This window comes from Athene cunicularia (assembly GCF_003259725.1).
Source record: "Athene cunicularia isolate RWA chromosome 14 unlocalized genomic scaffold, athCun1 chr14_part1, whole genome shotgun sequence".
Lineage (NCBI taxonomy): Eukaryota > Metazoa > Chordata > Aves > Strigiformes > Strigidae > Athene > Athene cunicularia.
In genome coordinates this window covers 1412542-1432628 of record NW_020799118.1, presented here as the reverse complement: position 1 = coordinate 1432628, position 20087 = coordinate 1412542, and the positions used below count along the sequence as shown (strand labels likewise).

The 20087-nt window shown below is 37.5% G+C and overlaps 1 protein-coding gene across 16 annotated transcripts in view; it reads right to left on the bottom strand.

Moving 5' to 3' along the window:
• RBFOX1 (RNA binding fox-1 homolog 1) overlaps window positions 1-20087 on the bottom strand; it is a 1263570-nt gene that overhangs the window by 288062 nt on the left and 955421 nt on the right. The gene's annotated exons all lie outside the window — the stretch shown is intronic.

Below are 20087 nucleotides of genomic sequence, written 5' to 3'. Positions count from 1 at the left end.
GTACAAAGGCAGGACGGACACTTCAACATTGCACTTTCAGAAGTACAGGGTGCCCTCACCCACCATGCCCTACTCCCTCAACAGCAAAAAAACTTCTTCAAGTGCAGAGAATCTTTAAGTCTGACACACTGGGACAACACCGCTTCACTTTGACAGAAGCATCCAGCTATAAGAATTACCATTTACATTATTCTTAATATTATAACATTAGCAAGTAGACATCCGTGTGTCATGTGTAGCGTTGCCCTATAATATTATTTCCAAAATTCCAGACGAAAAGACCTAACAATATGACTCTTAAGAGAATTCACTCAGAATTAAATTTAAAACCTCAGGATTTAAAAAAAAAAAAAAAAAAAAAATTAAAAAGAAGTCATATACAAAATTAATGAGCATTGATCGCAAAAAATCGAGTACAACTTCTTAAGTAGCTTAAAGCTTCAGTATGTGGGATGGGAGGGCTGCGAACTACTCAAAAAAAAGAAAGTCGACAGAAAAAAAAAAAAAAAGTCCACCATTTTATCTGAAGTGATGAAGCCTGCTGCTGCTCTTCGTTAAGTATCAGACAGGAGAAAGAGAAAGCATTTAAATAGTAAGGACATACTATATATATTTCACCCAAATCTGCTCTTATATATAAAATTCTGTTCTCGTATTTTATATAGACACATACATAGTCACTTGCAGTACTACAGTCTCTAGTTTGTTCGCATGGAATATACTTATTTCAAACTCAAATTTTTCAAAATTTGCCCCACCAATCTCACTCACACTTTGCCGCTGTTACAAAATCACAAGGAAAAAAAAATTCACTTGGAATGTGGAATAAGCAGCAGGACCCCATTAATTTAGACCTTGTTTTCATGCGATAGTAATTGAAGGTAATAAAAAAAAAAAAAAAAATCTCCACCAAATGCAATTCTAACTATACATTGTAGGGCAGCACAAACATCTTGCTGAACTTTTAGGGTTTTGTGAAAGATTATTAATCGCTTAAACAAAATAATTAAAATCTCTGAAGAAGAATAAATGATAGATTAATTATATCTGTTATGTAAAGGTTGTATCTTTTCTCTGCAGGAATTAAATTAACTGGACATCAGTGCAGTTTTCCTTCTACAATGAAACCGCTTCTCCTGTTATTATTCTGTCTACAGCCGGATATCTCCAATATTCTGCCCGAATCTAAATCCACCAGACTTAGTCCACAATGCAGCAGCTCATTTTAATGTGTAACGGCTAAATATTAACGCGCTGGTGTATCAAACCAACAAATCCTCCATTAACTGCAGCTGAATCTCTACATCTCCACTCCCCCTGTCCTTTTCTTCCAGTTTACAGCCTGCCCGCTCCCCGTGAGGATGCGATCCCCCCCAGTGCCACGAACAATACCTCCACACTCCCCTGGAGGACTTTATTTGTCATCGTCTACACCAGTAAACCTCAAAACATTCCTCAGCATTTTGACGCTACCCCGTAAGACGGGACTAAGTCAGTTTTAAACTTAGCTCAATGACTCTTCCAAATCTAGCTTTTCATCTTTAATTCTTTCATGTGGCTTTCAGTCTGACTTTCAACTAAAAACCTTAAAATTCTTCTGGCCAAGCCCGAAGGGTTCTAATTAAATACCCATCTTCACCCAAGGAGATAAAGATGCAGCTCGGGAGAATTAAAATGGAGGGGTTTGTAGCTCTGATCTCCACTTTATACTGACACACACCACCGAGGCTTTTCAAAGCTGCCAGCTGTACACTCTCCAAAAGACCATTCCAGCAGAAAGGCATCAGATGCCACGACCCAACCTCATCCTATGCCACAATCCATGAGGAGAAAGGGTGGTTGTTTTGTGGTTTTGTTTGTTGTGTTTCTTGGTTTTGTTTTGGGTTTGTGTTTTTGTTTGTTTGGGTTTTTTTTTTTGGGTTGGTTTTTTTTTTTTTTTAAGAATTTTGTCTGCATGTAACCCTTGCAGAATTACATGCTTTGGCATAAAGACAGCTTTGCATATGGAACTGATACAAAGCTGCCTGTATAGGCGTGCTCATTAAGCCTTCAACTAGGCACAGAAGTGCTGTGTAAGAAAGCTCAATATTACATACAGAGTCAATATTTTTTTTCCAGTTTATTCTATCCACTGGTTTTGAAAGAAGCAGGTTGGTTGGGTTTGGTTTTTTTTTTTTTTATAACCTTTTTTCCCCCCTGAATCCTTCAGGGATCCTGTCCTCTCCGTACTACCTTACCCATCACTTCATTAGTGTAACCTCTATCAGGACTGTTCATGAGTCCAGCATCAGCTCCCTCCTCTCTTCACTCTCTAATTGGTATTTTTTTTTATCTTTTCCTACTTCAATTGATAAGGTGTCACATTCAACATCGCCGAGTCTTCCTTTTCCTCAGCTAATAACTACAGTCTGCAAATTCTTCTACAATATTCTGTAGAAGTTATTTGCTTTCATCAACTCTAATCAACTCTCTCTTGTTATGGTGGCCATCCTTCACCTCTCCTACTTGTAAATTCCTTCCTCTCTGATCCTCTTTTATTCAATGAAATCCACGCTGGTAACACTGAATTCACTCCCCTCTGCTGCTTTTTGGCATTATCGCGACTTCTTTTGCTTTCTGCATGAAGTTCAAGTTTCTCATCCTCCAGGACTCAGACCATTCAAGATTTGGCATTAAAATCTACCCCTGTTGAACATTTACACATGGATTACCCAGCATTCCTTACTTTCTCGAAGAATACTCTCAGGATTCTCTCTCACACATCTACATCCAGACTCCCCTGTGCTCTGCTCATGGGTGCCTTCCTCTCAGTCGTGCTGACAGAGCAGAGACATATTTTCATAATAATCTGGATACAGTAGACTAGTGATCTCCTCCAAAACACTTGCTCAATTTCCGCTCAAACAAGGCAGACAAGAATACATCAAACAGATAACCTTATTAATTAGCAAATCCTGTATTTAAATGAAAGGACGGGGGACTGAGAAGCCTCGACATTAACATGTTTTTGAAGTGGTTGTTCAAAGCAATACAATGCCAAGACTCTACAAGTAACTCACTTTTTCTTTATGTTACTATACCCACAAAGCACGTACACGGAACAAAAAGCAGCATCTTGCATTATTACCGACGTGAACATTTAAATTTAGCTGAATTAGATTTGCAGTATTACTCACCTCAAGTACTAGCTTAGCTGTTCTTCCTTATAACTAAACTCAGCATAGCGCAAGTTCTAATGCTTCCCTGCATTTACATCAGCTGCGACCTGTAAGGACTGCCTCTCAGAAGGGCTCCTCAGATCATTCTGCACGCCTGTTCAAACCTTTGGCCTCCCTCCTGAGCCTGCCATCACAGATGCCAATTGTGATGAAGATACCTCTGCTGCAGGAGACTAATTGAGACCAGCCCTGAATTTCATCCAGGCCACTAAACAGTCGTCAGGTGCTAACATCAGGTCTCAGTCAACATAAGCCAGGTGACCTACACACAAAGGGTTTTACATCTAATTACAAGTGTTTAGTGCCATCCAGTTACCCGAAAGTGAACTCTAAAGACTGTACCTCACTGGTACATAATAACCTCCCTGCTCCAGAGACAATCTCAACCCTTATTAAGATGTAGCACGTATCTTACAGTATCAGCTACATTATGTGTATAATAGATGCGGCTTTAGTATTGGATCTTGAATTTTTATTAGAAGCTGATATTATTGATAGCAAAATTGCATGCGCTAATTCTGCTAAGCAATATTGCTGGGGTGTAAGAGTCTTACGTATCCATAAAAAGGTAAAATATCAAATATTTTAACTGTCTCCACTGGAGTAGAGTAGTTGAGAGCAAAACTAGATCCAAGGACTCACTAGTAATCTCCAGACATGGCAACTTCAAGACTTCACAGATTAAAAACAGCAGGAAAAAAAAAAAAAAAATCAGGATTAATTAAAATCAGCAGCTACAAACAACAAATAGTAAAAAGTGTGTAGCACTGTTCCATCCTGCATTTCTTGTGAGCCAAACTAGTACAAGTCTGAACACTCAGTGAATGCAGTCCTGGGCTCCCTGGACTCCCACAAAACACCTACAGTCGTCAGGAACATTTTTCTCAAGGATTTGGTGACACTTCTAGAGTTAAAATACGTGACAAAAAAAAAATCTTATGTTATTAGTTTCATCAATAAAATATTACTAAAATAACTGGCAATACTAGGACTGGATAATTACTTATACCTGATTAACACCAATCCTCAAAAAATTTGTCTTGACACAAAGCTAAGGTGTGCTTTGATTTACTTCTCATTCGTACTTAAATATTTCAGAACACGTTGCTGAAAAGCCAACATGATTCTATGACTCAGATAAAATGGAAAGGAACACATCTGAATAAAACAAACTTCAACAATCTTATTTACCTAAATCTGACCAAAATAATTCAATTGCCATAACATAGACTTAGTCAAGGAACAGGACAGCCTTGCTGCATAATTCATCAGCCATTTTAATCCTGTTTATGAGGATCAGGTTGTCTGCAGAAATGCTTTTAAAGAATGCTTAAGAAAAATCATTGCTAGTTAGGGATTCATGAGATGTATTACTAACAGATAAAACAATAAACCAAAACCCACCCTATGGCCTCTGTAATGGCTTATGATATTAATGTAACGAAAGCCTACACTCCTCCCCTGAAGCCATAAACAAACTGCTAATACTTGACATGGAAAACTGATCCGAGTTACTAGGCTCTCCCTAGCATTTACCTTCATGGAAAAATACGACATGCAAAGTATTTGGCTCAGTTCTGAGACCGTTCTAGATCTCATTTATTACATTCAAGCAAAAAGCAAAAACCTGACCAAAAAAATGGAGTTGTACACACAGGCTTAGTCCTAATTACTGCAGAAACTTTTTTTTTTTTTTTTTACTGTTTTTACTTTTTCACATGTACCCACCACAACGGATTTTATCGACACATTCCCATATAAAATCCTACTGACAAAAGTACATTACAGGCATTTCTAAGATTGGGACCTAAATACTGAAAGCCAATGAAACACCTGAACTGAGGGATGTGAATTCGTGCATCCTGACTATGTTATTGCGCACATCTTTCCCCCCACACACCCTGACCCTCTCTCAGTCATCACAGAATACGTAGAATCGAAATAACATCGTATATCCCACTGGAACGACTGAGTCACAAAGAAGAAACCTTTGGTTCCTCATCTTACATGCATGGCCTCATCCGTGCCAGGACGGGTGAGATGCTCAGAAGGGGCTAAATTCAGAGGCTTTACCCATTAACTTTTCAGTTATTTAATAAGTATTCTCAGTCAAATAGGAGCAGGTATTCAGACTGGTTGTAAAGGGCCAAAGACACGTTCAATAAAAAAAAAAAAAAAAAAAACTCTGGCCACCTATCAAACTCTGCTAGAATCTACTAAGAATTTTCTTTTCCTTTTTTTTTTTTTTTAATTAAAAAAAACCCACAACACAAATATTGCATTTCTTTAGCTGTTTTCTCACATAACAACGATTTCAAGTTTCTTAAGTATAGGGGAACTGCGTAAACTCAAATATTTCATTCCAATCAGTTTAAATTTGTCAAATTAATCTAATATAATAAACTGGTGCAAATCCCTCACTATTTGATTGGTGCGAAAAAGAGATAGCCGGGCTACCCCCAGCTCAGCTCTGTCCAACTATGGGTCAGAAATGCCGACACCTCTTGCTTGTCCCCCTTGGCAATGTTCATCATTCCTTGCTTGTGTCAAAATCTGCAGCGGACTTCAGGACACTCGCTTGGGTTTGAGAGTCAGAGGAACACATAAGGCTCTACTACTCATTCATAAAATATAAACAGAAGAATATGATGCTGGAAAAGACATCGGCTTGCTTTGTAGCTGGAGGTTTTTATCCCAACAAGCAATACGTCATTGCGACTGGATGACCGAAGGTCATTCTTTGGAGGTAAAGATATATTAGACTGATAGACCCTTACTCACAGGCACGCACCAGTATGAAACAGGTTAAGAATCAGCAGGCCCCGGGCCTTAAAAGAAATGCAGCAGACACCCTCACATCGAGTGAAGCAGCAGTCCTGAATCTACACTCAGGCATCGATAATTCTCGTTATTCCTTCCCGACGGACTGTGCCCGTCCCCTACGCTCCAAACAGCTTCCCAGCCATCGTTACAGCGACACCAAATGAACTTTGTGCGGAAAGATGCACGCTCCTGCTTCATCGCCCTCTGTGTGTGTCTTTGCCAAAGAGCACGCATGTCCCAACCCTGCTTGAGACCTGTGCAAAACGAAGACCAGCGTGGGAAGCCAATGTTTGCCTGAGCAATGTCTCCTTCGCTACAGAATTTATAAAGCTGAATAATATTAATAAGTCTTAATGGTTGGTTGGGTTTTTTTTACTAGCGAACGTTTTATTCCTGTACTTCAGTTTTAATTTCATTAAAATGTTTTGCTTCAGAACAGTTTTTTTTTTTTAATTATTTTAGAAAACATTGACAGTTGTGTCCCTTAAGAAATTCTGTCTAGAAGCCACAGTGGTAGTGTACCGTAAGCACCAATTATTTTTTTGTTGGACATGTTAACTACATAATATTTGGTTGCCTTCTAGAACTGTAAGTATTTTTATTTATTTCATTTCAGAAGATCTGGATTGTATATTTCGGAGTCCGCAAGAGACAATTTGCTTCTGATTCTATCTCCTAGGAATGTTTCTGAGAAGCATAATGTTTCCTTCTAAATTTATATTTGGGAACCTTTTTAGTTAATTTGCTCGTAATTAAGCAAAAGCTGCTAAGTTAAAAACCAAGAAGCACCCTGACGCTTTTTTAAGTATACATATCATTAAAAATATCTATGTATTTATATATTCTTATTGTAGTTCAGCACAGAGGTGAGGTATTCAGATTGTATTCCTTAACCACAAACCTAGATACTTAACCTGGACTGAAATAACTAATCTGTACAGGAACTCCGAGTTTAGATTATCTAACTAACCTCAGATGCAAAAATAAGACATTATCTATGTAATTATGAAGAAAACACCCAGGAACTAAGATGAAAGTCATTGAAATGAGGTGCCCCGACACAAAAATTCACAGCTGGAAAATACATTCAGTTCCCCGTGTAGACAAATATTGCCTCTCACGAGCCCAACCAAAAAGGAAAGCCGTATTGCATGACAAATATACATGTTTTGGCAGTGTGCGTTGTCTCTGCCTGCATCTATCGCATTCATTACTACGGCTTAGGGAGGACAGAACGGGTTAGCAACACAGTTTAATGTGCTGATGTTCCTTTGTCCTTTTCTTCCCTGGGTAAGATGAAAAATGCTATGCTTTTTTTAATTTTTTTTTATTATTTATTTGCCATTATTAATAATGAATGCTTTTCTTGTTGACAGTCCTTGCTGTCAAGTAAGAAGCCTTGAACTTTCATCTTTATGATGCAAGATTTCTGTTCACATGGAAATCACCCAAAAGGATTACATGGGAGAAACTTAATAACCCATTTCTAGATCACTTGCTATATTCCTTTTATAATGTTTTGGGGTTTTTTGTTTGTGTTTTTTTTTTTTTTTTTAAAAAAAAAAAAAAAAAAAAAACCAAACCTCTCACTATGTTTTTTCAAACATACATTTGGTACCACGTCAGACAAACTGGGGAAAGGAAGATGCCTTATTGCACAGCCCCAAGGAAGGCTCATACTGATTTCTAAAATACGACACCGAACCAAAAGGTGATCTGAAGTGATTTTCCCCCGTATTCCCAAAAGTTGCACAGTCCTGACATTCTTAACAGTATTTAGAAATCCATCATTTGCATGTTTGTATGTGTGTATATATATATATATACACACACACATATATATATACAAACATAAATCATCCTGGGAGATACCCCCACACATTATTATTATTAATTACATGAACTCAGTATTGTCAGTTATCTACGATTCTATTTTCTTAATCTGCTAGCAATGTTCATAAGAAAACTTCCAATTATGAGCTTCTCTTATGTAATGTTGTGTTATGTCCCGTGTAATTTTAACTTTTACTCCAGTAAGACCAAATCAGATGCTTGGAAGAACCCAATAATTCAGTTTAAATTCAGGAATTTCTGTTTCTCAGCACAAGAAAGATGCAAATGCTCAACAGTCCTGAACCTTACACAAAATTTTTATGTTTATTGTTAAAGAGAACATGGCTGTGTAACTTACTCAAAGTTAGTTTACGAGCACAAGTTTGCTACTAGCGGTGAGGAAGCGCAATGCAGGGAATAACGGGCTTTAGTGGGGGGTGAATATAGTAATTTATTGTTGTCTTTATCCGTTGTTGTCACTATAGATTTAGTATTTGCTGATGGAATTTCAATAATTGTGAGATGCAATCTGGAAAACAAATCTGACAAATACAGTTTAATATAATGATTTTAGCGATCCCAAATAAACAAATCCTTGGTTAGTTGCCCCCACAAAAAAGCTGATACACCGTCTGAAAACTACTTCACTGTAGGCTTAAAAATTGAAATTGCACAAATATATTAGAGGGTTTCCACACCTGCTGCCATGAAGACAGTCGTAGTTAGGGCTGGAGAGAGATGAGGTCAGTGACAGGAAGGAAAATGTGATTAAGTAATTCTCAATATGATGCCAACTATGACCTTTGGATTCCATTTCAAATCTAGCTATCATGTTACCAAAATAATACAGTACAGGATGGATACTGTTTTGCTAATGCGATATATAGATTCCCAATAGGAATTTCGTACTTACAACCAAAGTACAAAAATACCAAATATGATATATTTTAACGTGCATGCGGCACAGTGTTTCATAACACGCTTCAGCAATTTCTTTCCCTTCACATACAAAAAGCCTGAAGGAAAAAAAAATAAAAAAATCAAGCTGAATAACGTGTCAGCGCTCGCAACTTGAGTTGATTTTGTACACCGAATACCAAGTGGTCATCTCGAATACCAAATGGTCATCTCTCATTAATACAATCTTATTGGGGAAGTATTGAAATCTTAAAAAAAAAAAATCTTATGGAGGGTACAAAATGACAATACAACAGCAAGTTACATGGACTAAGATTTGATTTGATATTAATAGATGAGGTTGTAAGAGACACTACAAAAAACTGCTCTATTTCTAAAATACTCTACCCCAAATGTTGTCTGTGTGAAGCAAGTTATACTGCCTTCGCTGTGAAGGTGAATTTCAAAAGACGAAATTATAGTTTCCTTCCAAAAGTAAGGCGTAAAATAATGATTTATGCCTCATATTACTAAAAACTGAGCCTTCTAACTCTTGGTAATGATTATGTGAATGAAAACAAAGATGGGAGGTAGCAACTCAAATTAACAGGAGTCACATTTTTTTAAGCTACCTCATTGACTGTGTAACTGGAAGGACACAAGGAGCTGGAAAAAAAAGCGCAAAAATCCATCATTTTATAACTTGCCTAAAATTTGGGTTTAAGTGACTCTTTGTAGAGGAATTACAAAAATATTAATTTCCTTTTCAGGCAAGTACCCGAAGGGATTTCAAGTGACAGGAGAGTCCGCTTTAGCCCAACAGAAAGCAACAAGTAGTCACCTGCCCGTATCTCAAGTGTATGCGGTACTACAGGTTTCTTCAGTGGTGGCAAGATAATAGAACCAACAGCTGTGCTACTGATACTCGCATTCAGATTCACTGGAGAGCGATAGATTTGTTTGTCAATGGCAGCTTTTGATCCTTCTGCAAGTAAATCGTAAGTAAAAAACGCCAGCCAGTTACAAATCGTCTCCAAAATGTGAGGCGCTTAAATTAAATCGGTAAGCTTGCCCCTTTGCTTTAAAGCACCACGAGGTTTTAACGCTACAAAATACACCCAGAGATCATTTCTGCTGCTGCTGAAATGCTGGCCCCTTGTAATTTCAAACAATATTCATAAGCTCTGAAACGATGGAAAAAAATACGTCCTGTCACAAACAAATAGTTCTGAAGAAAATATTTTAATTACGCAAGCAGGACCTTGACCAGGTTTATTGGAGATAATTACCTCTAAGGAAAGATTCTAAGACAGAGACCGATTAGAAAGTCGGAGCGTTCTTCACAACCTGGTACCCGCACACCCACTCTCTGCCACATCATCTACTGTCCCACCTACTGAATTCATGAAACAATTCCTCATGTCAACAAATGTCAATTTTGAAGGAAAACCTCCCTTCGTTCCTTCAATTCCTCTATTCCATGCACTCTCAGTAATCAGAAAAAGGGTTTCCAAAGCAATATAACTGACTCCTCGACACAGCAATTACAAATTCCTTACAAATGTGGGGGATATTTTCAGATTTTGTTTAAATGAATAAAATTTAGCAGCAAATTTCTTTGGTATCAATAGAGCCGAGCAGTGCATGGGCTAACATTAATACTCCAGCTGATAAAGGAAAAAATCATCATTAGTTGTATGTAGTGTGAAGGATTTGTGCCAGAAGCCTACTACTCTGCTTTGCCAAATCTACCTCAAGAAAAAAAAAAAAAAAAAAAAAAAAAAAAAAAAAACATCCTCAGAAATCTTAGAAACACAAAATCACCTCAATCTATCTTTTTCCGAGCAGGTGTAAAACTCAGCTCAAATGAAAATAGCGCGGTTTAAACTTGGGAAATAAAATGTGCAGTAATGTGGTTTTGGTGTGACCGAATAAGGCATCTGGATAACATTGAGAACTACAGAACCCTAAATCATTTTAAAAACATGCATGAACTTTAGAATGATGCCGTCATCACGTTATTTACATTCTAGACATACAAAAGCGCTATATATTTTAGATATTTCATGGCAAAACAAAAGCTTTACACAAGTAAATTAAGTATTTAGATGCTTTCCCGCAGGATTTATGAGTTCACATTTTACCCCGTCTCTATATTTCTTTCGATTTCAACTGTATTTTTGTTGGTTTAGCTTTATACTGTGTGGTACATTTTCTTCATTATATATTTACTGGCGAGCGATCTGAATTCATGCAGAACAGGGTATACCTGAGAAAATTTATCCCCACAGGATCCTCAAAATAAACAAAACCAGGACCCCAAATAAATCAAGTAGAAAAGCTAAGTTTTGTACCATTTAGACAAAAATATCTTTATGCACCTTTCTGCTTACCTGAATTAACCAAGCCATAGAACACAATTAGCCTAGAGAACAGCCAACAGTAAAAGGAAGTCATTTCACGCAGTAAGACACGCAACTTTGACATCATCTTCTTCGTAGTCTTCCTTTAAAAATACATATAAACCTTCACCATACAAATAAATATGTACAAGAACAGATTTCCTTGTTTTCCACACAAATTGTACAAATTTAAAGTGGTCTAAAAAAAAAAAAAAAAAAAAAAAAAAAAATCTATCATCGCCAAAATGTGTTCTTTGATCTAGTTGTTAAAATACGGGCTACATCACGCTTACTTCTTGCCTTAATCGGGGCAACGCCTCTCTTTCTGGGTTTCTTATGTTTGTTTTGGGTTTGGTTTTTTGTTTTTGTTGGTTTTTTTTTTTTTAGCATTAACCCTAAAAGGCTGCTGTTAGCCATTACTGCATCAACCAAGCCACAAACATTTTTCATACTTCTTCAGCTTGGAGCTTTCCTAATTTTTGCTCTCTCTTTCTGCCAAGTATCAAATATTCCTCATAGTAAGCTTTTTTAATTTACTCCAGAGCAGCTAAACATACCAGGCAATCAAAATGTCACGGAGTACACAGCTCCAGCTCAAGTCTTTCTTCTACCATGCTGATGTGTGTAGTAATTTAACAAAACCAACTTTTACTTTATAGCCACATTCGTTAATGTAGTATAAACTTACGTAGTTAACTACAACATGATTTTCTTGTTCTACTTAAATAGACGAAGCAAAACAAACAAAACCCTTGCACCAAATAAACATCTACCTGCACAGCTGCACCAATTGAAAAACCGTTATTTGCAGGTAAGCAAATATAAATTATACTGTTAGACTGGCGTAACCACGTAACAGAACGGATTCAACATACAGAACAAATCACAATTTACGTATCGTTGACACAGAACATTGTACCCCATCACTTTGTGTGGGATCAAGGAGTTCCTGGCACTGAGGCAGAAGGGAACGGTGTTTCCCGGCAGGTGTGTCTCACCTCTCAGCACTACCTGGTATGATGTTTAGGCATTTAACAAATAGTTGTTCCGCCCGCAGGACAAAGGGTTTCAGGTGACTAAGAATGGGGCAGTAAGTATGGAGGGAATAATGCATCCCTAGGGACCTGGACCACAGAGATTATAATACTTGAAAACACGGGACTGGGTTCCTCCTACCAGAATTCACAGAACTGCTCAAACCGAGGTCTCAATCATCTGATATAAAAGAGCCATTTCAGTTCTGCTTTTTTGTGAAGTGGTAAATTACGTGCTCAAAAGGTTCCAAGTGATGCAAAACTCCGATTTCGACGTAATATTCCAAAGTGTGATGATAGGGTAGATCACTAAGATAAAGTACCTAACCAACACACCCCCAACCTGCTATAGACATAGGTGTCAAAATGCACATATATCGATTCAGTAGATTTTTATTCAAGCACACAGAAATTAGTCTCTGGTGTGATAGAAGCAACAGAAGGAAAAGCAAAGGTCTGAAGCTACTTAAAACTTGCCATGACAGACACTTTCAGCACACGCCAAACCTTGTATTTTTGCTCTGTGGCTTCAAAGCTTATTATTCTCATAGTGAATTATGTTACAGGAGTCCCTTTTATTTGGAACAGAAGTTTTCTAATTCTTGTTATGGATTAATTACATCTGATGTATTTTAATATATAGGAAAGTTACCTTACCAGCTTTTACAATAAATGCAAAATTCTTGAGAAACCACCCACATATAAAAGCACTAACACAAACGCTGACAATCAGTCTGACATCCAATCTGTTTCCAACCTACAGCCACAGAAATAGAGCACTGCAAATTCCAAAAAAAGACCACTAACATTTTCCCTAGTTTAAAGTACTTTCAACTTTTTTTTTTTTTTTTTTTTTTAAATGACTCCAAAGCTTTTACCCTTGCTTGGTTCATCCTTCCTCCAGCTCATTAACACGTGTAACGAAAATGGAACCGCCTGAAGTTTTTGTATTGGTGTTTTCAGAGGATAAGGCGGCAACAGACTGTCACTGAAACTCAAGGCAAGCGTTCTCAATAATTTTTTAAAAGTTCACCTTTAATAGCTACAACTGTAATGTGACTACATTAGTGAAAACAATTCAGTGACTTAACGTGTTCCATTTCCCAATAGCCAGTAACAAAAAAAAAAAAAAAAATCCTAATGATATTAAATCTCTCAGAAAAGAAAGAAATGAAAAGCAAAAGGGAATAAAAAACATTTAAACAACATAGTTGGAATTCAGCATGAATACCATAAAACACCGAGACCTGTGATAATTCAAAACTCAAAACGTTTTTTGTGATGTAGCATAAACAAATGGTTTTGATGAAACAGTAATAAGATGTTTAATTTGCTCTGTGAACTGCAAATGGCGAAATACTGGCAAGATTTATCACTCACAGGATACGGTTCAAGGGGTTGGGAGAAGAAAAACTTGGAAATCAGACTTTATTATTCAAAGCCACACCAAAATTACAACTACTTCTACTAAAAGTGCAAGCGAAGTGAGGAAGCCTGGTAACGAAGATGATGGAAAGAGTACACCAAGTGATGCCGAGTCCTGCATCTGGGGAGAAACAGCCCGGTGTGGAAGCGCAGACTGGGAAACTATGGGCTGGAAAGCAGCTTTAGAGAAAAGGATGCGGAGGCCAATCTGGACTCAAGCCAGCGAGGTGCCCTTGCGGCAAACGAGGTGTCCAGCACGCTGGGTTGTGTCAGAAAGGGCCTGGTGAGCAGATCACAAGGGAGGTGATCCTTCCCCTTGCACTCAGCACTGGGGAGGTCGCACCTGGAGTACTTGTGACCAGTTCTGTGCTCCCCGGTATGAGAGATGGACCTGCTGGATCGAGCCCAGCAAAGGGCCAGAAAGATGATTAAGGGAAAGGAGCGTCTGAATAGAAGGAGAGGCTGAGACACCCGAGAATGTCGAGCCATGAAGAGAGAAGGCTTGGGAGGATCTTACCCATGTGCATAAATACCTGACGGAAGAGAGTGAACGACGATGGAGCCAGCCACTTCTCAGTGCTGTCCAGGCAAGTGAGACGAGTCAACGGGCACAGACTGACAAAGAGGAGAACCCACTAATGAGAAGAAAACCTCTTCTATGGGAGGAGTATCTACCAAACACCGGAGCAGCGTGTCCACACAGGTTGTGGAGGCTCTTTTTGGCGATACGAAAACCTGGTCCCTATGTACCTTCTACAGCCTGCTTTGTGCAGAGGGATGGAGTCAACAATCTCAGGAGGTCCCTTCCAACCTCTGTCCTTCTGTGATTCCATAATATTAAAACTCTAAAACTTTCGCTGAGCTTCAGAATAACCAGCCACTGACCTTTTATAAATTACCGAATGCAGATCAAATTATTCAAGCCCCTGTGGTATACTGCTTTTAAATCTTTAAGAATTCAGTTACAGCTACTCCTCCTGATAGTCAGAAGCTGCACCTGCCTATGTTATAATTTAATTAAAATATATATGAAAGCATCAAGAACAATTATAAGGAAAAAGTGTTTTGAGTTTTTGTGGCAAGGTTTTGGTAGTGAAGTCTGAAGCACTGATGTGTAAAAAGGTGAAGCGAAAAGAAAATTTAGACCACCTATATAAGGAAAAGAACAAGCAATGAAGAAAGAAAGAATAGACTCAAATGTAATACTGGCAAGCTAAAATATTTCCGTGATGATGTACTTGGAATTTCAAATCCAAATGATAAAGACTTTATTCTAGGATATGTTATCTGAAGATTTAACTCTGAAAGAAGTATAAAGGTCTGTGCATATGGATCTCTTATGCTGGAAAAACCTTAAATTGCACAGTGCCAATTCTACCAAGCTATCAAAATCTTTACAATTTATTAAAAATTTTAAAACTCCACCACTGCTAAAATGGAAACAATATTGACAATTACATCCTGCTAGTTCTTGTCCTCAGCAATGATTACTGAACTTGAAAAAAAAAAAATGGACCTGAAGGTTTTAAATAAGAACTCAGAAAGCGATAATCCTCTTCTGTCCAGACCAGCTCTAACCACAACATTGCTCTTACTCATAATTCCTCAATGCTATGACACTGATGTCTTTAAAACTTAGCTTCACTACGTACGGAATGCACGAAACACACAGGATACTGAAATTTACAGTAGGGAAAAAAATCCTTTCATTCCAAGACAGATGATATCTTGTGCAGTCTTTTCAACTTCCTCCTACCTACTGTGTTTCATTTCAGAATCCAGCGCTATCGTACAAAAAAAGAAAAAAAAAAAAAAAAAAAAATCAAATTGGGTCTTTGCAACTATGTTTGACAGCAGAATCATAAAATAACCAATCTTCTGGGAGCTTTTTTAAGCATTGGAAAGTATATTTTAAGTCTACAGTTCACCTCAAATTGTCTCTCTCTTTCTGATCAATACATCTTTAAAGAGTTTTCCCCTGAATTAATTAGCACTTTTATTTCATATTTACTACTCTTGTGTTTTCACTTTTAAAAAAAGGATTTTGACTGTTCACAGATCTCTGTTTCCCACAAATGTTTCCACGGAACATACAGACTTGAAAGCAGAAGAGGTGAAAATTATCCAAAATCACAGTATTTATCCCCCCCACCCAATCCATACACATGCAGACATTTGAATATGATAATACACCTTTTATACATATATAACTAACTACTAGCCACCCATAAAAGTCTACCAGTTACACTACACAGTTTCAGTGGCTCCACCATCACTTGCAGGCACTTTTACTAATGGTTTAGTATGGTTAGACCTACTAAGAGATGTCTCACTACTAATAAAATGGACAGAATTTATTCCTACCGTTTGAAAAGAAGCAATTAAATATTTGGTTGCATATACAGATATAGTCTCCTGGCATAACAGGATGGTACGAATAATCACATACAAGAATTCAGTTTAAATTGTAAAAATTGAATTTGCTAAGTGTTACTTCTTTGAAAGTGCTGCAGGGAATGTCACTGCAAAGAGAACTCATCAAGAATTTGATTTACAGGGGAGATGCGACTTCAGAAAAGTGACGAGAAATTATTGAAGTTTCACTATTGAAAATACTAAACTAAGCACTGTAAGAGGTATGAAAGGTAAACATTTATTTTCATAACCCTGTTACGTGTTGCTCCGGTCTTACTTTGCTCTGTATTCTTTGCTGCTCTCCGACTTTTTCTGTGCCATCCTGCCCAAATGCCAAAAATGTAGAGACGCAGACATTTTTATACACACACACGTGTACAGAAATGCCCGTGCCCTTTCCAAACGCGTTACTACTGTGCCTGATGCAGGTTAGCCAAGAACACTCCTATGATGAGAGGTAAAGGGAAGAGATGAGCAACACGTTCTACACACCCCCTAAAATAACGGTGCTCGCCCAGCTTTTCTTCCTCTCTGGCTGACAGGCAGAAGGCACAGATGCCAAGCTGGGGTTATTTTCCAGCAACGGCATCTGGCTCTTTGGCACATTCCGCTGACATTTGTGTTTGGCCTCTTCGCTGTTGCCTCTGGGTTTGTTAATGGGTGAAGTTGATGATGGGATGTTGTCTGATCCTGGACACCACGTTTAACTCACCTTTGATTCTCTTCACTTGCTCCAAGAATACAGATGCTCTGCATCCTCCTGAAATCTCTGTACTTCAGCTGACATATGTAGTGATGTAATTTAGGATAGTCCTGTTGTGCTAATGGATAACTTGGATAGGACAAACCCCACTTCTCTGTATATTTTACACTTAAGAAATTACGTCTGATAAAATTTATGGATACAAATACTTTATTCAAGGACACTTTTGTGATCTTAAAAAGAAAAAAAAAAAGAACTAAAACTCTGCAAGTACCATTACAATGACAAAAAGCAAACATTTAAAAAAAAATAAATTACTGTATGTCCTTATAATCCCCTATATATTGCAGGAAATGTTGATAGAACATTTATATTTTAAAGCAGCAAGTCAATAAACTGCTTTAACACATCACAAAAGGTAACTCCAGTAGGCTTATCTCACAACGACATGGTTTCTAGCTTGAAAATATCAGTTTATGTGACAGTAATTACTAAAGCAGATGGGCAAGGAGCCAAAAAGTGGCATCGCACCGACAACGGACTGAACGCAACTGGGAGCTGTGGAGCAGAAAGGAGCTATGCCAGGTTGTACGGCAGCTGAGAATCTTATCGGTGACCGTTTGCTGGGCAATCTCAGACACATCTAAAAAAAATTACGCATTCCCCGTTGATTTCATGAGAAATCATAAAGGAAAAAAAAACAAAACCCCTCCATCTTGAACTTGAAGACAGCACGTGCTGAACAAGTTCTTTCCTGTGAGTACTCAGGGTTTTCCTTCTTGCACCTTCCTTGTCCTTATCTACCACTCATAGGCCTGGCTTCACATTTTAGATCAATATCATCAGATATATATGTCATTAGCAGCAGTCAAAACAACAACAGATGTCTGAAGGCAGAATTAACAAATAGATTCAAAATATTCCTAAAACTTATCCACACACAAAAAAAACCCAAAAAAAACAAAAAACACCACAACCCAAATAAACAAAAACCAAACTACCACATATTATTTTTTTCTCCCTTCAGGACGTCTATTTTAAAATACTTGCATAATACTGCAGGAGGCACTTTGCTAAAATAAACAAACAAACAAAAAAATCTAGACTCAAAAGATACACGATCTCTAAAATTAATAGAAAAATGGAAAGCAATCCCCAAAGTCCTTAACTGTATCATGTCCCCATCTGAGAGATTTGTCTGATTTTTTGGTCCTAAAAGTGGTTCACACGAAACTTCAGTTTAAATCTTTCTGCTGACTAGTACATTTTAGGAGATGTATTTTTCTAATTATTATTGGAAATAGGCATCGTTATGTAGAATACTAACAAGCTAGCTGAGTGCGTTAAGATCAATATTCATATGAATTGTTCTCTCACAGTAATTAATAGTTTTCAATTGTTAAGACTAGCAGAGTCACAATAAAGCATTATCTTCAATCTGATATCTAACGTTATTTAGATTACGAACAACTCCTAATAAAGAAATCCTTTGGATATAAAAGGGTTGGCGCTTCCTTCTCAGTCTCTCAACAGGATATTCAGGTGGGTAGCCTTGCAATTAATCTCAGCAGTTCATTCATTTTCCAAACATACTTGCCTATTGACTCCTACAGAAAAGTGCTCATTCACTCACTCGGTTACATTAATTATACATAGGAGATAAAGCCAAGGAAATCTGCGAGACACCAGAGACTCCATTAGTTTTCTGTGTAAATTCCAAATTTGTTTCATGTAAACAGAACGAGGCATATTATTGACACTGGTAGGTTCCTGTCCAAACAGTCTCCCGATTACAGGTGCAAGCGAGGTTCACATCACATCACCTTTGCAACTGTGACAGCGATTGTTACAGACCCCATACAAACCTCACCAAGAGATTTCTGATGTTTTATTCTGCCTTTCAGAATTTTGGAGGCTAGGAAGAAGCCGTACAACACGGTCAACTTCCATTAGACTTTTCCAGTTTAAGCATTTATACCTGGAATTTATACATGCTAAACTACATTTGGATTAACAACACGAGAAGTAAGCGAAGAAGTTATGGAAAGCTTAGTGGTAGGGCAAGCAAAAACTATGGAGGAAAAAAAAAAAAAAAAAAAAAAAAAGCAAAGGGAGAACAGCAAGTTAGTTACGGTGTAGAACAATTTTGATTTACCCGGACTTCTTTACACTGACCCCTGACTGCAACTGTATTTCCTCTTGCTTTTTTCCTTCATAACACCAAAAAAAGTAGCCCAGAGATGAACTAAATAATTACTCTGTTCACTAGAATTTTGTCCCATTCCAACAAACGTTGATACCTCTCCAGAGTCCAGATTTTTTTCCTGAAGTGATCTAAAATTCTTACAACTTCGCAAACATGTATGATATACTGCACGCTTTGCCCAAATTATAAAATGTCTCTTCTACATGTGCCAATATACTCCGTGCACGAAGCACGGAATTTATACTGGATAAATTGAAAGCAAGTTTCTTCTTAAAGGCAGGACAACACAGGTGTGGGGGAAACAGTTGTAGGCAGGAAAAGAAAAATTCTATTCTCACTTGAATCACAGCATGCAGAAAAATATTCAAGTTTTTGTGTGCCTTTCAACTTGGCACTGTTGTACAGAATATAAATTTTATCCATTAGAAAAATATGTCAAATTAACAATTTCAACATGGATTTGGAGAGTAATTTGCATATATGTGTATATATATATACACACACACGTATGTATATATGTATGTATGAAAAAAACCCTTACATCAATCAGTGGCTTTCTTACGGGAAAATAGTGAAGATGATGATTTGCTGCCTTTAGGCAGATAAAAGAAATTAAAACATCACTAAAACGCAAGAATTAATCTTCAGCTGATGACAATACAGTGAATTGTCCATTGTTAAAAAGGAAAAAAAAAAAAAGCATGTATACAAAGAAATATTTATATGTATATACAGAATTCTGTAAATCCACAGTTAAGTCTGGTTAAGTTTAGGGGAAAAGGAAGTTATGTTCAATCTGTATTTTCTCTAATACTACAAATTCGGTCAAAAGTAGCACTTAAAAAGGGGAGGAAACTGAGTATTTCAAGCAACTGCAAAATAAAAGTGGCAAACCAGCTTTTGAACCTCGGGCTCTTAAAGGAGCTAGGGGCACCCAGTGTAAGATGGGAGACATCCATCACACTTGAAGATGGAATTCTTACCTGACGAAAAATTTGTGCTGAATAATTTATCAATGATGATAATATCTCAGGCAGTATTGAGGACCTGATATTGCCAAGCAAAAGAAGCTGTCAGAGCGTCTCCTCTGTTATAAAATTATTCCAGTCTCTAACATCTCTTGAAAAAAAA